The following is a 20,528-nucleotide window of genomic DNA, read 5'->3' on the forward strand; positions in this document are numbered from 1 at the left end:
GCCTTAAATGCCAAGTGCACATAATTAGGTTAATGAGAACAAATCTATATCATATAGAAAGTGAAGTGCATTGTGTCATAGTATAGGTGTGATGCTCATGACAGATTATGCACTTATGAAAGCATGTTATAAAAATCTTAAGCATTTTCCCTTAAGGATTTCAAAGAGGCTTAAGGACCATCCACCTTTGGAACAAAGGCAGCTTATCCTCGTTACAAGGTTAAGCTTTAAGCTCTTTGACAATAAGATTACTTCATCCAGTTTTAATCAAAGATGCATAAATGCAGGAATGAAATGTTTGAGAGGTTAAACTAGGTATGAAGCAGAAAAAAAATGCATGGCCATGCTTTCTCTTCCTTTTATACAAGATATGTAAAGAAAGTATAGAAAAGGAAGATTTAGGAACAAGTTTGAATGAAATGAAGTAGTTTTACCCTTTTGTACCTTCACATAGAGACGCTCTCTTCATTGTGCATTGTCCTTAGTCTTAGTTGCTTAAGACCTATACTCAAGACAATATATGGAAATATTTTGCACAAGAGAGAGTTCTACAACTAGTGATCCTTTTCCAAGTTAATGTTAGATTAAATTAAATGGATCACAAATTGTATAAAGGCAACATGAATTCTCCTTTCAACTTAGTGCATATCAAGGGATATTGATTGATTTTATATGAGGCACTAAGAAGTATAAGTGTTAATAGAAGTTATTCAATGATCAAAAAAATATCAGATGTGATCAAAAGAACAATATGAGCATTAGATTAACAAATAAGCTTATTATAGGAGAATCCAGTAAGCATGCTAATTTAGCGATGAAAACAACAATCCTTGATAAACGCGACATTATTTTAACAAGTTGGATTGATGAGTAGTAGCATACTATATGAGAAACATTGTTCTCATGCAAGAGACTATATGAAATTACTAAGATAAAGCAATAGTCTCAAAATGTAAGAATGGACCCCCCCTAAAAGAAAAATTGATTTCGATGCATTCACTTTTAAAGACATAAGGGGAGACCCATTATACATCTTGATCGAGGCTTATAAAATTTGCAATAAACAACTTAAGCCTGGTAATCTCATAATGAAAAAGATTTAGAATGCTTACAACCACACCATTTATTGTTGTGAAGACCTTATTGTCCAAGTAGGTGTTGTTGTCCTTGATGTTCTTCCTTTTCATTTGAGTGTCCTCCCTTTGTAGTTGTCTCTTTTTCCTTCCAAACTTATTGAAAATACTCAAGAGAGATGTTAATAGCGCAAAGGAGTATATGGTGAAGGATGATTTCTTTAGATAAATAATATACACAATTCATCATTCACAAGTCACACAGACATGAAGTAAAATCCTTAATATTAGTGCACATCATTAGAAAAGAGGAGTATGCACCTTTTAAACATTTTGACCAATCATAGGAAGTTCACTTCTTCATATTGAATTTTAATATCATAACTTAGAAGCATATCAATATGAAAACTAATATAGCAAAGGCATGAATTAGATTTTAATGGACAAGTGCATTTATGAGAATGTGATTGAATGCACGTCTAGACAAATTTAGTCCAATAAAGAATCTATTCTTTAAGAATGATAACTTAGAGTAAATAACTAATGAAGGGAACTATACTTGATTAAGAGGATGAGTTCCCATACCTTTGCTTTTACCTTTCTTCCTTTGGGGAAAGAATACCCATTGATGCTTGTGTCTTTTTAATGAGTTGAGCATACTATCTTGTAGATTTCCATAAATATGCTCAAGAGATATGTTATTAGTAACACAAACACTAGTTTCCCTTTTTGTAATCGCTTTGACATGGAATGAAAAGTGGATTACAAAAGCATGGAAACTTTATAATATGAACTAGATTATTTCATGAGGTATGCTTAGTTTTAACTCATAAAACAAGCATGGTTAAATTCTTGATACCATGGGAATAAATCTAATCAATAACATGGAGAGCGATAAGTGTAGAAGAATCATATCCAATTTAAGCAATAAGACATACAACATAAATTATTGGACTGATTTTTCTTGTCATGATGGATTACGCATTTCCATAGAGAAACTTATTCTCTACATGTGAGACTGATGTAGCTGAGGTGCCCGATCTTTCGGCGAGTAGAGATAATTCCGATTTGGCGGAAGATGACCCTTGCGATCCGACTACGACGAGCAAGCCCGAGGCGCCAATGCAATCGCTGAACCAACTCCCTGTGGTTACCGACCTTGCTGATGCGAGATCGGCCTGATCACGAAGATCGTTTCCTGTGCGCAATCGAAGAACGAACAAGAACAAGATGCGAGCAATCTAATCTATTACTCGAGGGTGGAGTTCTGAATACACGAAGACAGCGCAGATTTGCGCGTGTTCGAGAGTAGCTAAGGCTAACGTAAAACAAAACTCAGGAAATAAAGGAGGCGCAGCTCCTGAATAAATAGAGAGGGGGCGCAGCCCCTAGGGGCGGCCAACCCTAGGTCGTCCATTATGGGCCGCAATTGGGCTGGTCGTCTATTCTTCCGGGCCTTCGTTCTTTAACAACATGATGTAGTTCAATTCTCTTGCACGGGCCCGAGTCACTGGCCCAGGTGGAAGGGGTGGCGCCTGGGCTGGAGAAGGTGCTGCTGGTGTAGATGTGCTCGTGTTGGTGTTGATGTCCGCATCAGAGACTACTTAGGTTACTTAGATAAAAACATTAGTCTCATTATTCTAGACATAAAGAAAGATTCCTTTTTATAAGTGTCTTTAGGATTTGAATTCCTTACATGACCCCTTATTCCTTTAAGAACATGGAATCTCTATCTATATCTAGATCATGGCAATAATAGGATAATTAAAGATAAAAACATGTCATGGGAACTTTGCAACAATTTAAAGCATGTAGATTGCCATAATATGAAAATGATGAATATGCAATCTACCATATGAGAGGAAATTCTTTAAGGAATGGTGATGTAATTTAAAGACATCTTAAGTGCTTCCTATTTCTATGTGACCACACAAGACACATGGTAATTTTAAGATAATTGCACTTAAGAACATAAGTGTTACCATCCTTTGACTTTCCTCCATGTTGTAGCCTTTGACTTTTCCGCATAGGATAATTCTTTATTTCCTACAACATCAACAACTTCCCTCGAGATGATATGAGTTTAAGATATGACAATTTAAAATAACCTTGGGTCAATCTTGGATATAGATCATTGAAGATTGATAGCTTGAGTCAACAAAAAATTGAATTGACTTTCTTAAGCACCCCAAAGTTTCATATCATCTTCTTCTCCTACAAAGCTTGTCAAGCATGTTTTGGTACCCATCTCTTGATGGGTCCATCAAGGTTAGTCAACAAAGATTTAGGAACCCAAATGTCCTTTGTGTTAGTATTTGGTAAACACATTACCTCTCTAACACAAGTTGCAATTTTGGGTTGCCTAGTTACATGAGAAATAATTGACAAGTTAGGAGCGGGATTGTTACCAATAGGACAATCCTTGCATTGATGTCCCTTCTTCCGGCATGTGTAGCATAGACGTTTTCCAAGTTTTGAAGATTTCTTCTTTACTTGTTTGTTGCTTGCTACATGGTTAGTATAGACTTTCTTTTCTAACATCATGCCATTTTGTTTTAAATAGGGACAAGATTTAATGAAGTGTCCCTTCTTTGAACATTTAAAACAAAGTCTATCATCCTTGTTAATAATCAAGCTATTTTTAATGTAGGGACAAGACCTAATCAAGTGTCCCTCTTCAAAGCATTCACTACACTTCTTATTTTTCTTAGTGTGAAGTGTGGCTTGATCATTACCTTGGATGTTACCTTGTATGGATGCACGGTTGAGGCTTTTGGAGGAGATATTGATTTTCTTCTTTTGTTCCTGTGATACCCAGTTTGCAAAGAAGAGAAGTTGGAGTTTATTCTTTCCTTGTTTCTTTTTTTCTTCTTTCTTTCGGGTGGTACGCTTTTGGGGTTGGGAATTTTTGGGGAAGCATTCACCAGTAAAATAGTAGAATTTTGGTTAGACTCATGCGCTAGGGGGGGTCGGGGGTTGACGTGTGAACGAGTTGGGCCGTGGTTCTTGATCCGGCCCACTAGTTCCCCTAACCCTAGCCGCCCCTCCCTTAATCCCTTGGGATTTTTTTCAGCCACCCCCTCCCCTTTCTCTTGTGCAGCCGCCCCCCCTCTCTCTAGGTTTGGAGGACGCCCCTCTCACTCCTCCACCCATTTGCAGCCGCCACCCCACCTCCCCCATCAAACCCTAGCTGCCCCCTCCTCAAGCCCTTCTCTCCAAGGTGTCATTCCTTTCCCGCTCGGATCTACGTCGCGTTGGTGCATGTCTCCAATTGGATTTTGGTGGAGGGAAGAAGAAGGGAGGAAAGGGGGAAGATTCAAGGTGATTTTGAGATTGTATCTTGTTTAATTGTGTTGTAATCCAATTGATTATATGTTTACCTATCCGAATCGGTAGAGGTGCTGTCCTGAAAATTTTGTGGGTGGGCGAACAACAGTAGTTCTAGGAATTTCTGGGAATTTTTCGTGGGTAATTAGTGGGGATCAGTGGGTGAATCATGTAGAGCTTTGTCATACCTTTCCAACGGGTACTTATGCGCTCGATTCGGAGTTATAATTTAGGAGATATCGTTGTTTGAATCCGGTTATGTTGCTGTCCAAAAAAACAGATTTTTAGGTGGGTGAACAGCAGTAGTATTAGCAGTTTCGGGGTATTTTTCGTGGGTAATTAGTGTTAACCAGTATGATAATAATGTAGGGTTTTGTCTTATCTTTCCAATGAGTACTTATGCGCTTGATTTGGAATTATATTTTAAAAGATATCGCTGTTTGAATCCGGGTATGTCGCTGCCCAAAGGACAAAAAAACAGATTACAGGGTTCATCTTGTGGACTGTTTTGGGCTAATTAGATGTTGGAATTTAATTATAAATTGTGTACAAAACTTGTGGGGAATTTTATGTAGATGCCTCTGGAGTTTTTGTTTGTTACCACTGCTGTCATAATTTTAAAGTTATGAAATTATTAAGCAGCCCCACTGCAGTTTGGTGGGTGTGGGGAGAGATGTAACCCGCGGCGGGGTTTGAGTTTGTGCGTAGGTGCGGCGTCGCTTATGAGCCTGATTATGTGAAATTGGTGCACTAAGTTGTGTGTCAAAAATAGGTGGTGGACTTCCGGATCGTACTTAGGGATTTGCCCAAACTTCCGGTAAAGGCAAGTAAATATAGTGGTGGTTGCTACCGTTTGGTTTGCATCCTATTCCCTGTCATTGAGTATGCATAAGTTTAATTATGTTAATCATTGAATTCTATGATGAAGTTTATTTGTTTGGAAGTATTAATTCTCAATTGTCTAATATTGTGGATGATCATAATTTGTTAATGATATATGTGGTTGATTCCCATCTTGGATGAAGTTGAAGTATCTTTTTGAATCACGTTATATGAAGTGTTGTAGGCATGACATGCACATCGCATCATCCATCTTGCATTTTGAAGTTATGTCGTGATCTTATGGTCCGACCGTACCGGTACATTTTTAGCATCGTACGTTGCCCGAGGAGGGGTACGATGCGGCTTCATATCCTTAGAGGTATGAAGGCAGAAGTCATCCTTGCATTTGCAGACATTTGCACTCATGAGGTATATATATATATGAAGTGTGACATTACTATGTTACTATTGTGGTTTCTACCTGCGAGGTGTGGTGACTAGGTGTGTTGTACGTTGTATACGTGCTGCACCTTCGTAATAAGAAGGTTGTGGAATCAAGTGGTGGTAAAACAATGTTCTTATGTGGTTAAACAGTTTGATATTATTTTACTTGCTGAGATGTGTCATCTCACTCTTGCATTACTCAATGCAGGTACTTGATACATGTTGGGAATGAGGGGAGTAGCAGCACGTCCACTTTCACTCTCACAATAGCGCTGCCGAGGTGCAGCCATGATTTAATTAGAAATTTATTGTCAAAGGAAGTTTGTTTTTTTAACTAGTCGTGCGCACTAGTTAATTCAGTTCATGACGTATGTTTAACTTCTCTTTGCTAGCCGATTAATAGTACTTAGTATGTTTTTGTCATGATTTATGTTTATACACTGTTGCCCCCTCGTTTATGCAATTTTGCAAAGGGGATGCTGCCGAAATTTTATATATAGATGGCAGAAGTGTTGTTTAGTAGCATTCCGGGGTGTTTGTGGACCCTCGGGGTGTTACAGTTGGTATCAGAGGATAGGCTTTAGATTCTACGCAATTTGAAGATAAATTTAACACACTTGCACATATAGGAAGGGTATGGGTTCGTATATCTTTCATATTAGTATTTTATTGTATAGATGACTAGAATGTTCTTATTCCAAATCCCTTTATGGTTTGATGGGGTATGTCGTTAACGACGTAATGCTTGATATGATATGTTACTTCTATTTAATATTGGTTTCTTGATGTGGTTGTTATTTAAGTTATTATGCAAGTGAAGCTACTAATGTACTTGTTTTATATTCATATCGTCATGATGTTTTTTTTGGATGCAATATTTTCAAATCTCTGAGCTATTACTATCATATATTTCTATATGCTTGACTGTGGATGTTTTTTTCCAAAAGGATTCTTGGGTTCTAGTACTTGTAGGACCGATTGTTTATTGAGCTTGTGTATAGTGGGTCTAATCCGACTTGGTGTAGTGTGAAAACACTATATAATGTAGTTTTATGGTGTTGTTGAGTTTGATTGACTGTTGGGTTACAACCCAACTTATCAATGTAATATTTTCGTGGGTGCAATGCTTTGCGCCTCATCTTTTTTTTGGCTAGTGTGGCTACTTGCTAACTTGATCTTAGTATAAAATTGGTTTGTCTCTATAGAGCAAAGGCAACGTTGTAATGTCTATGAAATCTTGAGACTGGTAGAACTCAAGTGAATTTGTAAGAGGACATAGATTGATAAGTCCAACCATGTTTACCTGATGGGTTTTCTTATTATGTGCAACCTTATTTTTAAAAATAAATAGGGTGGTTTCAAGTGGATTTTATGTCGTGCATGTTTTCCTTCTATGGCTTGTTTCAATAGCCATAAAGGCTATGCATAATTTTTAGTTGTTGCAGGCTAGTCATGTGGACGATATTGACAATCCTTTTTATATTTTTTTATTTGCCAACGTTGTATGGTAGTTTGATTTTTTTTATGATCAGTTTCTCTATGCATGCTTGTTGAATCATTATTTAGACCGCTTTATCTTAAACGAAGTCAATGCTTAACTGGGAGTTGCTTTTGTTTGTTAGTCATCTATCTCTTTAATGATGGGGTTGTTCCATCGGATTGAGATTTTTTTTATATGAATGATGGTTTGATAGATCATGTATGTCTACTACTTTGAATGCATCCTGTGATATCACGAGGTACAAATTGTTCAAGTGCAGTAATAGTAGGTTTTGTTGTATGTGAGGTTAATCAAGGTAGTTTGGTTATGTGGATTGTCTTATTGAAGTCCAATTACTACTGTTGAGCACAGTATCGTGTTATTATTTTAGTATTGAAAGTAATATTTATGAAGCTTTTGCATGAGTCTGTGTCAAGAAGTATATTAGTTTTCTTGTTGTTATCCCTCCATTGCTTTATGAGTATTGTAAATTTTATCTCTTTTGAGAGGAGAAAAAGACGTTATATGATGTGAGCACCATTTGCTTCATGTCAACAGAATAGTTGTGGAGAGCTCTAGTAGCGGGATTCTAGTGTAATAACAACCATGTTTTATAGTGCTAGAGACGGGTATGCCAGTTGTTTCATACATTGTCGATACATGGATGTTTGACCTTAGTGGCATTAACAAACGAGGTTGTTGAATCCGTTGATTGTTGTGCTTAGTGTTCTAACCTATTAGGTAAAGTGTTGTTTAAAGGCTTTGAGGAGTTGCATCCCCATTTGATAGTGGAAAATCCTAGTGTTGATTGCACCTGCCAATGCCTTGGGTTTTATTTTATATTGTTTTTTTATGGGTAAGGTGTTGTTTGGTTTTGGGAGTCATCTTAACTTAGTTGGAGGCTGAATCAGGCTTCACTTATCTAGAATGTTTTGTAGTAGGTTTCTTCATCTTTGCATAGGATGCTTAATCACCCAGTTTGGTCTAAACATTTGAGAGTTATGGGTTTCCTATAGCAGCCTTAATTTTGTACGGAAGTATAGACATTGAAGACGGTAAATTTTGGTCTTTGCTGGATTATGAAAGTTTTAGTAATTTCATGATCTTTCCAAAGAGTATTGGTTTGTAATTTTCATTGCATATAATTGGAGTTAGGCTACTCTAAAGTTGTTGCACCGTTGTGTCTGAACTTTAGGTGTCGTTAAAACCACCAATAAATCGACCGCGTTTTGATAGTTTTAGAGCCCAAATTTGGAAATTCTCTTTAACCAAAACTTTTAGTTTTTCTCAGTATCTTTTAATGGGTATTTACTTGTAATTGTCTGTTAAATAGATTGGGTGACGTGGTTGTCCGGATATAAGTCGAATCTCCGATGTGCAGTATCTCAGGCTGAGTTTAGTTGTAGGTCATGCAGATTTGAGGGCTATAAAGATAAATTTGGGTGCAAGTTTATTGCAAAAGTCGTGGACAATTTCCAAACTTTTCCAACGCGTGATCGTTGTAGTTTTAAGTTGAGTATAGCAGGAGTTATAGGATTTTGAATTTTAGTTGTCCATTGTTTGTATCATATCAATTTTGCAACAAAGCAGTTTGCATTGTTTTATCGGTTTGGAAACCAATTCCGAGACACTCATTATAATAAAAGTTTTAGGGAATGTTATAATCTTTCCAATAAGTTTATATTTGCAAAATTTTGTTAGATGCAGAGAGTTATGAGGTATTGAATTTATGGGTCATGCTCCGTCAGGTTCTGGTGGCAGATCTTGTATGTCGCCTTACAAGTCAAATTAAAAATGGGAGATAAAATAAAACCTTGTTTATCCTTTGAATACAAAAGTTGTAGATCATGAAGTTTAGATGATTTTACAATATTTCTTTGTTATCATTGCTTTTATAGTGAAAGAGGTAGAAACATAATGAACATTTGTGTTGTTGATTGTCAATTTTCTATTTAGGGATATTTCCATGGAAGTTTGGGTTATAGTGAGCTCTTTCGCAATCCATGTTAATTACGTTGTATGGTGGGAGGGAATAGACGTAGTGGTTGTGATAGTTATCTTGTTTATGTATATGCGGAGCGTGGGCTGAAACACAGAGATAGCGAGGGACATTTGAATAGGCCAGTACGTATTGTTGTGAAGCCATGTTTTCTGGTCTTGGCGTGATTGCGTAAGTATGAAATAGTTACGTCGTGTGAAGTCTAGGTTGAGATGGAGATTGTGTGAGTTATTGGATGGATATATATGCATAGTATAATTAAAAAAGAGAGTTCTTCGATGGGATGATATAATGTATAGAATGTGCTTGGATGGATATATGGGCAGGCATAGTATGGTTAAATCGATTCTTGCTTGCATGATGTGAGATCAGGCTTAAAATGATTTAAAAAGTTAGCATATTGCTTCTATCCTTATGTTGGATCTAAGTGTCTCGTAATGAAGAACCTAAAGTTATTAGTCCTTCGATGAACGCTTAATCTTAGAAGAGTATAGAACCTGAATAAATCTATTGCTTGTTGTTTGGGACTGTATGACCAATTTTGGTTATGCAGCTAGTTCAATGAATTAAACCATGTTTTCTGTAGAGGTGTTGTATATAAAAGTTGTAGCAAACTTCTTCATCTTACTTGTGTAAACATTTCATGACCATAGGTCTAGAAGCTTGGGAGTTATGATTTTCTCAAGTCTAGTCTTGGAATCTGTCTAGATTCTGTACAGATTTCGAAACTGACCTTGTTTGTTTAAGTTAAACTTCGAATCAGTTCTTATAAATTATAAAGAAGTGGTAGTACTTTTCTTAAGCTTTCCAACAAATTTTGGATCACCTTTTTTGGTGACCTATAAGTTAAGCTACAGCTGTTTTAAGTGGAATCTTTGAATCTATCCAAATTTGGACAGCAAAGCCTTTCTTATGTCTTTTGATCTTGATATGCATTGAATTAACCTAATATGTTTATAAATGAAATATAGACAATTTTACTAGCTTCCTAAAAAGTCTAGGAGCGGCTCAATTGGATGACTGAGACTCCAATTATGGATTTTTGAAGTGAGTAGTTGAATTCTGTCCAAGTCTGGACAAAATTTACGTTTTGCATTGTTTGGCCTTTCTAAGTGTCAAATCTTGTGGTGATGATAATACCAAGGGTATAGTGGACTTTGTAAGCTTTCCATAAAGTCCTAGTTTACTACTTTTGGATGCATATTTCGTGAGTTATGAGCAAAACAATTAATTGTTGTGCTGCTGTCTAGAAATATGCAAGCATTAAATTGGTCTTTTGAAGTTACTCTTGTTTGAATAGGTTTGGTTTAGGCTATAGGAGCACCGTATGTATTGCATTAATATATATATTCATTGAAGTACTTGCATGTGTCAAGCTTGATTTGGTGTCAGGAAAGCTTTGTCCGAGGTATATAGGACCGTCTACTATCTTAGCCCGAGTTGGCAGCTTGGCTTAGCACATGCAATTGTCGGAGTCTATGATCAGTGTACACCATGTATTCCATGTCTCTATGTTGAGAATGTATTTGCAGAATCCAGATCAATAAATCGAGCTAGAGTCGATTCCCATGTAGCAAGACCTGACTCTAGAGTGTTGTCTGTTGCGTATCCTAGAATCCTTGGAGCTCGAGGAGCTGATGCAGCAGAAGTACCCCGAGCTTTGCGTTATGGGGTGAGTTTTTGTCGTCGCTGATCTTTCCTTTGGTCGTTCTGATAGAAGCGTCAGAATTCGAGGTCGAATTCTTTTCAAGGGGGGTATAGTGTGATACCCAGTTTGCAAAGAAGAGAAGTTGGAGTTTATTCTTTCCTTGTTTCTTTTTTTCTTCTTTCTTTCGGGTGGTACGCTTTTGGAGTTGGGAATTTTTGGGGAAGCATTCACCAGTAAAATAGTAGAATTTTGGTTAGACCCATGCGCTAGGGGGGGGTCGGGGGTTGACGTGTGAACGAGTTGGGCCGTGGTTCTTGATCCGGCCCACTAGTTCCCCTAACCCTAGCCGCCCCTCCCTTAATCCCTTGGGATTTTTTTCAGCCACCCCCTCCCCTTTCTCTTGTGCAGCCGCCCCCCCCTCTCTCTAGGTTTGGAGGACGCCCCTCTCACTCCTCCACCCATTTGCAGCCGCCACCCCACCTCCCCCATCAAACCCTAGCCGCCCCCTCCTCAAGCCCTTCTCTCCAAGGTGCCATTCCTTTCCCGCTCGGATCTACGTCGCGTTGGTGCATGTCTCCAATTGGATTTTGGTGGAGGGAAGAAGAAGGGAGGAAAGGAGGAGGATTCAAGGTGATTTTGAGATTGTATCTTGTTTAATTGTGTTGTAATCCAATTGATTATATGTTTACCTATCCGAATCGGTATAGGTGCTGTCCTGAAAATTTTGTGGGTGGGCGAACAGCAGTAGTTCTAGAGATTTCTGGGAATTTTTCATGGGTAATTAGTGGGGATCAGTGGGTGAATCATGTAGAGCTTTGTCATACCTTTCTAACAGGTACTTATGCGCTCGATTCGGAGTTATAATTTAGGAGATATCATTGTTTGAATCCGGTTATGTTGGTGTCCAAAAAAAAACAGATTTTCAGGTGGGTGAACAGCAGTAGTATTAGCCGTTTCTGGGTATTTTTCGTGGGTAATTAGTGTTAACCAGTATGATAATAATGTAGGGCTTTGTCTTATCTTTCCAGTGAGTACTTATGCGCTTGATTTAGAATTATATTTTAAAAGATATCGCTGTTTGAATCCGGGTATGTCACTGCCCAAAGGACAAAAAACAGATTACAGGGTTCATCTTGTGGACTGTTTTAGGCTAATTAGATGTTGGAATTTAATTATAAATTGTGTACAAAACTTGTGGGGAATTTTATGTAGATGCCTCTGGAGTTTTTGTTTGTTACCACTGCTGTCATAATTTTAAAATTATGAAATTATTAAGCAGCCCCGCTGCAGTTTGGTGGGTGTGGGGAGAGATGTAACCCGCGGCGGGGTTTGAGTTTGTGCGTAGGTGCGGCGTCGCTTATGAGCCTGATTATGTGAAATTGGTGCACTAAGTTGTGTGTCAAAAACAGGTGGTGGACTTTCGAATCGTACTTAGGGATTTGCCCAAACTTCCGGTAAAGGCAAGTAAATATAGTGGTGGTTGCTACCGTTTGGTTTGCATCCTATTCCCTATCATTGAGTATGCATAAGTTTTAATTATGTTAATCATTGAATTCTATGATGAAGTTTATTTGTTTGGAAGTATTAATTCTCAATTGTCTAATATTGTGGATGATCATAATTTGTTAATGATATATGTGGTTGATTCCCATCTTGGATGAAGTTGAAGTATCTTTTTGAATCACGTTATATGAAGTGTTGTAGGCATGACATGCACATCGCATCATCCATCTTGCATTTTGAAGTTATGTCATGATCTTATGGTCCGACCATACCGGTACATTTTTAGCATCGTACGTTGCCCGAGGAGGGGTACGATGCGGCTTCATATCCTTAGAGGTATGAAGGCAGAAGTCATCCTTGCATTTGCAGACATTTGCACTCATGAGGTATATATATATGAAGTGTGACATTACTATGTTACTATTGTGGTTTCTACCTGCGAGGTGTGGTGACTAGGTGTGTTGTACGTTGTATACGTGCTGCACCTTCGTAATAAGAAGGTTGTGGAATCAAGTGGTGGTAAAACAATGTTCTTATGTGGTTAAATAGTTTGATATTATTTTACTTGCTGAGATGTGTCATCTCACTCTTGCATTACTCAATGCAGGTACTTGATACATGTTGGGAATGAGGGGAGTAGCAGCACGTCCACTTTCACTCTCACAATAGCGCTGCCGAGGTGCAGCCATGATTTAATTAGAAATTTATTGTCAAAGGAAGTTTGTTTTTTTAACTAGTCGTGCGCACTAGTTAATTCAGTTCATGTCGTATGTTTAACTTCTCTTTGCTAGCCGATTAATAGTACTTAGTATGTTTTTGTCATGATTTATGTTTATACACTGTTGCCCCCTCGTTTATGCAATTTTGCAAAGGGGATGCTGCCGAAATTTTATATATAGATGGCAGAAGTGTTGTTTAGTAGCATTCCGGGGTGTTTGTGGACCCTCGGGGTGTTACAGTTCCCTCCTCTTGGCAATCCTCAAGTCCTTGACATTTTCTTCGAGGGTTTTAGTGCATGCTACGGTTGTTCCCGTCTCAAGCTTCTTCACCATGTAATCACGGTTATCTTGAGAAGGTTGAGCAATACACTTCCCTTTTAGTTGTGTCAAGCTCATCTTTAGCCTCTCATTTTCTTCTTTGAGCTTTTGATATATATCATTTTTTGTTCCTGCAAATTCTAGCTCAAAGGAAGGTTTGCTTGTTGACGAACAACAAGCATTAGCACATGGTAATATAGTATCAATTTGAATACATGTGCATGAGTGAGGTTGTTGGGATTTTAAGTTTTCTATTACAACCTCATGAGTAACATTTAATATGATATGATCATCCATAAGATTTTCATGAGAGCATAGGAGCATATCATATTTTTCTTGAAAAGCTAGATTTTCAACTTTTAGCTTTTCTACTTGGTCCTTAAGCAAGGTATTCCTATTTACTAATTGAGTGATACAATGTAAAGCGTTATCTTGCTCAATTGAAATAGTTTCATACCTTTGGACCAAATCAACATGAGAGCACTTTAGCTCCTCATGTTCTTTAGTCAACTCGTCAAAGTGTAGCATTTTTATGGAGAGAACATCTTCTAGCCTTTGACGAGCTTCGCTTTGCTCTCTCGCTCTTTCAAGAAGTTTGAGCATGACCGCCTTATCTTCTTGGCTTAGGCGAGCGTAGAGTTGCACAAAGCTTCTTTCTTCCTCCTCATCCTCATTTGTGCTTCCACTGTCATTTTCATTAGCCACACAACATATGTGGGAATCGAAATGGGAAGACAAACATTTTGGAGAGGTGGATTCATCGTTTGGTCTCCATCGATCATTTTCTTCTTCTTCCTTGCAGTGGTTAGTATCACAAATACCAAAGGAAGTAGAAGCACAAAATGAACTATCATGCACATCACAAATAGGTTTATCATTTTTTATTATGAAGGCATGATAATCTTCTTTGCTAAGGGATTTGCTTAAGATGTCATAAGCTAAATAGTTTAAGTGAATACATCTTAAATCTTCTTCGGAGGCATTTTCCCTAGCATAGTTAGGAGGAATAACACTCTTGTCTAAAATTTTTTCTACTTGAGGATCTACAATTCTAAAGGCATTTATCACTCTAGTAGACCATGAATCATAATTAGAACAATCGGAAAGCAATATCTCAAGAGTTACCTCCTTGTTCTCCTTCGGACTTGTCCTCTTGTTCTTTTGGGATCTTCTACGAGCCATCACTTCTAGTGGTTAGACTCAATATGAAGTGCCTAGCTTTGATACCAATTGAAAGTCGCCTAGAGGGGGGGGGGTGGATAGGCGAAACCTGAAAATTAAAACTTTATCCCCCAACTAGATCCCTTGATTAGTGGTTAGAACAAGATGAACAATTATCGGAGTATAAAAACTAAGTTCCTTGCTTGTAAAGAGAGTTGCTTTGAAATAATGCGGAATTGATAATTAATACAACTACTAGATATATGGATAGTAAAGCAAGAAGGCTTAGACAAGAAGAGCAAGAACACAAAGTTCTTTCTTGCAAGGTGTTGCTCCACTAAATAAGAGTGGATCTTGAAGCAACACTAAATGATGATAGCGAAGAATAGTGCAACAAAACTTAGAGAGAGAGAGAAAGTAAACAAATCACAAGCAATAAGCACACGAGACACGGGTGATTTGTTTTACCGAGGTTCGGCCCTCGAAGGCCTAGTCCCCGTTGAGGAGTCCACTTAAGGACGGGTCTTTTTCAACCCTTTCCCTCTCTCCACCGATCACCTAAGGATCGGTGAGCTCTTCTTCTTCTCAAGGATCACTCTCGATCCCACAAGGACCACCACACTCTTTGGTGTCTCTTGCTCGCTTTTACAAATCTCCAACACTTTGGAGGAAGTTCGAATGGGAGTCAAAAACTCCACGCGCAAATGAAAACAAAGATGTAGCACACACTATCTCTCAATGAATCTCACAAGGCACTAGGGCTAAACTCGATTGAGTAGCTCTTTCTCGCTTGCTCTCTCTTTTGTGGCACTTGTGTTGGTTGTAGTGATCTAGATCTTGTGTATAGGATGGATCAATGAATATATGTGGTTGGGAGGGCTTGAGTATGTCAACTAGATGACTTGGAATGTTGCTTGGGCTCCCTCATTTTGAAGTGGCCGGTTGGGGTGGTATTTATAGCCACCAACCAAAATGTAGCCGTTGAAGAAGGCTGCTGGCGATAGGCGCACCAGACAGTCCGGTGTGCACCGGACACTGTCCGGTGCGCCAGCCACGTCAGCAGGCCATTGGGTTCCGACCGTTGGAGCTCTGACTGCTGGGCCCGCCTGGATGTCCGGTGGCGCATCGGACATGCACTGTAGAGTGTCCGGTGCGCCGGCCCACGCGTGCCTGACTTCTGCGCGCTTCTGGTGCGCATTAAATGCGTCTGCAGGTAGCCGTTGGCGCCAAAGTATCCGTTGCTTCGTTGCCACACCGGACAGTCCGGTGTACACCGGACATGTCCGGTGAATTATAGCGGACTAGCCGTTGCGAATTCCCGAAGCTGGCGAGTTCCAGAGCCGCTCTTCCTTGGAGCACCAGAAACTGTTCGGGGTACACCGGACAGTCCGGTGAATTATAGCGGAGTGCCTCTGGATTTTCCCGAAGGTGACGAGTTTGACTTGGAGTCCGGTGGTGCACCGGACACTGTCCGGTGGCACACCGAACAGTCCGGTGTGCCAGACCAGAGGTGCCTTCGGTTGTCCCTTTGCTCTTTTGTTGAACCCAATACTTGGTCTTTTTATTGGCTAAGTGTGAACCTTTGACACCTGTATAACTTATACACTAGAGCAAAACTAGTTAGTCCAATTATTTGTGTTGGGCAATTCAACCACCAAAATTAATTAGGAAAATAGGTGTAAGCCTAATTCCCTTTCAGACACCATCTTGGCACGCCTTGATGCGTTGACCACAAGGATGGAGCAGGACTACGGCAGTGACACTGAGCAGGAAGATGGAGATCGCCGTGGTCGTGCACGCCGTGTGGTTCCTCATCCCCCTAATGACTTATTTGCTAAGATTAAATTTAAAATTCCATCTTTTAATGGTAAATATGATCCTGCTGCATATCTTGATTGGGAATTGAGGTAGAACAGAAATTTTCATGCCATGATATTCCTGCTAATAGCCAAGTGAAGGCTGCCATTAGTGAATTTACTGATTTTGCTTTAATTTGGTGGCGTGAGTATAAACAAAAACTTCCCATTAACAGTGTCATTACTTGGACCCAATTAAAAACTGCCATGCGCCACAGATTTGTTCCTTCCTATTATGCCCGTGATTTGCTTAACAAAATGCATCATTTTCAACAAGGTTCACAATCTGTTGAGGAATATTACCAGGAGTTACAAAAGGGTATGCTTCGTTGTGGTTTGGTTGAGTCGGATGACGCTGCTATGGCGCGTTTCGTGGTGGTTTGAACAGGGAAATTCAGGATATACTTGATTATAAGGATTATTTTGATATAACCACATTGTTTGAATATGCTTGCAAAGCTGAACGTGAAGTGCAGGAATGACGATCAAAGACATATACTAACTCTTTTGCAGGTCGGGGTTCGACACACAGCTCAACTCCTTCCAGCCCTGCACCTTCTACGCCTAGCACTACACCGCGCACAGGGACGGCCAAGCCAGCGGCGCCCCCTGCCAAAGGCGCCATTTCTTCCACAGGACGTACACGGGATATTCAGTGCCATCGTTGTAGAGGGTTTGGGCACATGATTCGGGACTGCCCAAACAAGCGTACCTTGCTTATACGTGACAATGGTGAGTACTCTTCAGCCAGTGATTCCGAGGAAACTATTCATGCTATGATTGCCACTAACCATGCAGAAAATGAGGAAGTCCACGTTGATCCCATCGACGCCGATAGGTATGAGAGTCTTGTTGTGCAGCGTGTTCTCAGCACACAGGTTGCCCAGGCCGAAAAAAATCAGCGACACACTCTATTCCATACCAAGGGCGTTGTGCACGAACGGTCGATTCGCATCATCATCGATAGTGGCAGCTGCAACAATTTGGCAAGTACAGCTTTGGTAGAGAAATTATCCTTGCCCACTCGCGCACACCCACATCTGTATCACATTCAATGGCTTAATGATGGTGGTAAAATAAAGGTAACACGTTCGGTACGTGTCCCCTTTTCGCTGGGTTCTTATTCTGATTATGTTGATAGCGATGTTATTCCTATGGAAGCATGCTCTTTGTTATTGGGTCGACCTTGGCAATATGATACTGATAGTTTACATCATGGTCGTTCAAATCATTATTCTTTCATGTTTAAAGGCCAGAAAATAATTATACATCCAATGACCCCTGACCAAATTATGAAAGATGATCTTACTAGGGCTGCTAAAACTGCACAACAAGTCAAATCGACATCAGCCGCACCTATTAAATCTGAAATCAAGTTGCACTCTCCTGTTTTACTTGCTACACGTGCTGATTTTGATGATCTCCATGAAGCTCATATGCCCTGTTATGCACTTGTATGCTCGCGCATGCTTGTTCCGCTTGATGATGCACCGTCTTTGGATATACCCCCTGCTATTGTTAACCTTTTGCAGGAGTATGCTGATGTTTTTCCTATGGACTTACCACTGGGTCTTCCTTCGCTCCGTGGCATTGAGCATCAGATCGATCTCATCCCCGATGCTTCTCTTCCGAACCGTGCCCCGTACCGTACAAATCCAGATGAGACGAAGGAGATCCAGCGCCAGGTGAAGACGCTGCTTGATAAAGGTTACATTCGTGAGTCTCTTAGCCCTTGCTCGGTTCCTGTTTTACTTGTTCCAAAGAAAGATGGGTCATGGCGTATGTGCGTAGATTGTCGTGCTATTAATAACATCATAGTTCGTTATCGATATCTTATTCCACGCCTTGATGATATGTTAGATGAGCTTAGTGGTGCCGTTATTTTCTCTAAGGTTGATTTGCGTAGCGGTTACCATCAGATTAGAATGAAACTCGGTGATGAATGGAAAACGGCTTTTAAAACGAAATTTGGTTTATATGAATGGTTGGTTATGCCATTTGGATTGACTAATGCTCCCAGCACCTTTATGTGTTTAATGAACGAAGTTCTACGGGCCTTCATAGGTTTGTTTGTTGTTGTTTATTTCGATGATATCCTTATTTACAGCAAGTCTATAGAGGAGCATTTAGAACATTTGCGTGCTGTTTTTGATGCTTTGTGTGCTGCTCGCTTGTTTGCTAACATGGAAAAGTGCACATTTTGCACGCAACGTGTCTCGTTTCTTGGTTATGTGGTTACTCCGCAGGGCATTGAGGTGGATAGTAGCAAGGTTGAAGCCATTCAGGACTGGCCTACACCAACGACGGTGACCCAAATTCGGAGTTTTCTTGGACTTGCAGGATTTTACCGCCGTTTTGTGTGTGATTTTAGCTCCATCGCTGCCCCTTTGCACAAACTCACAAAGAAAGGTGTGTCTTTTGCTTGGGAACCCCCACAAGAAGAGGCGTTCAACACTTTGAAAGATAAGTTAACCCATGCTCCACTCTTACAATTGCCCGACTTTCAGAAAGTGTTTGAACTTGAATGTAATGCTAGTGGTATTGGGTTAGGTGCTGTTTTGTTACAAGAAGGAAAACCGGTTGCTTATTTCAGTAAAAATTTAAGCGGTGCTAGCTTGAGATATTCTACTTATGATAAGGAACTTTATGCTTTAGTTCGCACTTTGCAAACATGGCAGCACTACCTTTGGCCTCGTGAGTTTATAATTCATTCTGATCATGAGGCTTTAAAACATATTCATACCCAAACAAATCTGAACCGTCGTCATGCTAGTTGGGTAGAATTCATCGAGTCCTTTCCTTACATCATTAAACACAAGAACGGGAAGGAAAACGTCATTGCTGATGCATTGTCCCGTAGATATACCATGCTTTCACAGTTAGAATTTAGAATCTTTGGCTTGCAAACTGTGAAAGATCAATATGTGGATGATGCTGATTTTAAAGATTTCTATGTACATTGTAAGCATGGCAAACCCTGGGGAAAATTTCACATAGAGGATGGATTTTTGTTCCGCACTAACAAGCTGTGTATTCCAGCAAGCTCAGTTCGTCTTTTGTTGCTGCAGGAAGCTCATGGAGGCGGTCTCATGGGGCACTTTGGTGTTTACAAGACACATGAGGTGTTGGCCGCACACTTCTTTTGGCCTCGGATGCGCCGTGATGTTGAGCGTCTTGTTGCACGTTGCACTACTTGCCAGAAAGCTAAGTCACGTCTGGGCAACCATGGTTTGTATATGCCTTTGCCTGTCCCTTCTTCTCCTTGGCTTCATATTTCTATGGACTTTGTTTTGGGCTTGCCTAGAACTAAGAAGGGGAGGGATAGTATTTTTGTGGTTGTTGATAGATTCTCTAAAATGGCTCACTTTATACCTTGTCATAAAACTGATGATGCTAGCATTGTTGCTGAATTGTTCTTTAGAGAAATTATTCGTTTACATGGTATTCCAAAAACAATAGTCTCTGATCGCGATGCGAAGTTTCTAAGCCATTTTTGGAGATCTCTTTGGAATAAATTGGGAACTAAATTGTTGTTTAGCACTACTTGTCACCCTCAGACTGATGGACAAATTGAGGTAGTAAATAGAACTTTATCTACCATGCTTAGGGCTGTTTTAGACAAGAATTTGAGACGTTGGGAGGATTGCTTGCCTCATGTTAAATTTGCTTACAATCATGCCACACATTCTTCGACAAAGATGTGCCCTTTCCAGATTGTTTATGGTTACATCCCTAGGGCACCTATTGATTTGATTTTACTTAATGTTGCGAACGCCCCACATGTAGATGCTGCTGCACATGTTGAACAAATGATTACCATACATGAACAAACGAAACAGAACATTGCTGCTACTAATGCAAAAAATCAGGTTGCTGGTAGTAAAGGAAGAAAACTTGTTACTTTTGAGCCAGGTGATATGGTTTGGTTGCACTTGAGAAAGGATCGGTTTCCTACTTTGCGCCGTTCTAAATTAATGCCTCGTGCTGCTGGTCCTTTTAAGGTGCTAACAAAGATTAATGATAATGCTTATATCCTTGACCTGCCTGCGGAATTTGGTGTTTCCACTAGTTTTAATGTTGCAGATTTGAAACCATATATGGCCGAGGATGAGGAGTTGCCGTCGAGGACGACTTCACTTCAAGAAGGGGAGGATGATGAGGACATCACTATGAGTACG

Source organism: Zea mays, chromosome 10, assembly GCF_902167145.1.
Source record: "Zea mays cultivar B73 chromosome 10, Zm-B73-REFERENCE-NAM-5.0, whole genome shotgun sequence".
Lineage (NCBI taxonomy): Eukaryota > Viridiplantae > Streptophyta > Magnoliopsida > Poales > Poaceae > Zea > Zea mays.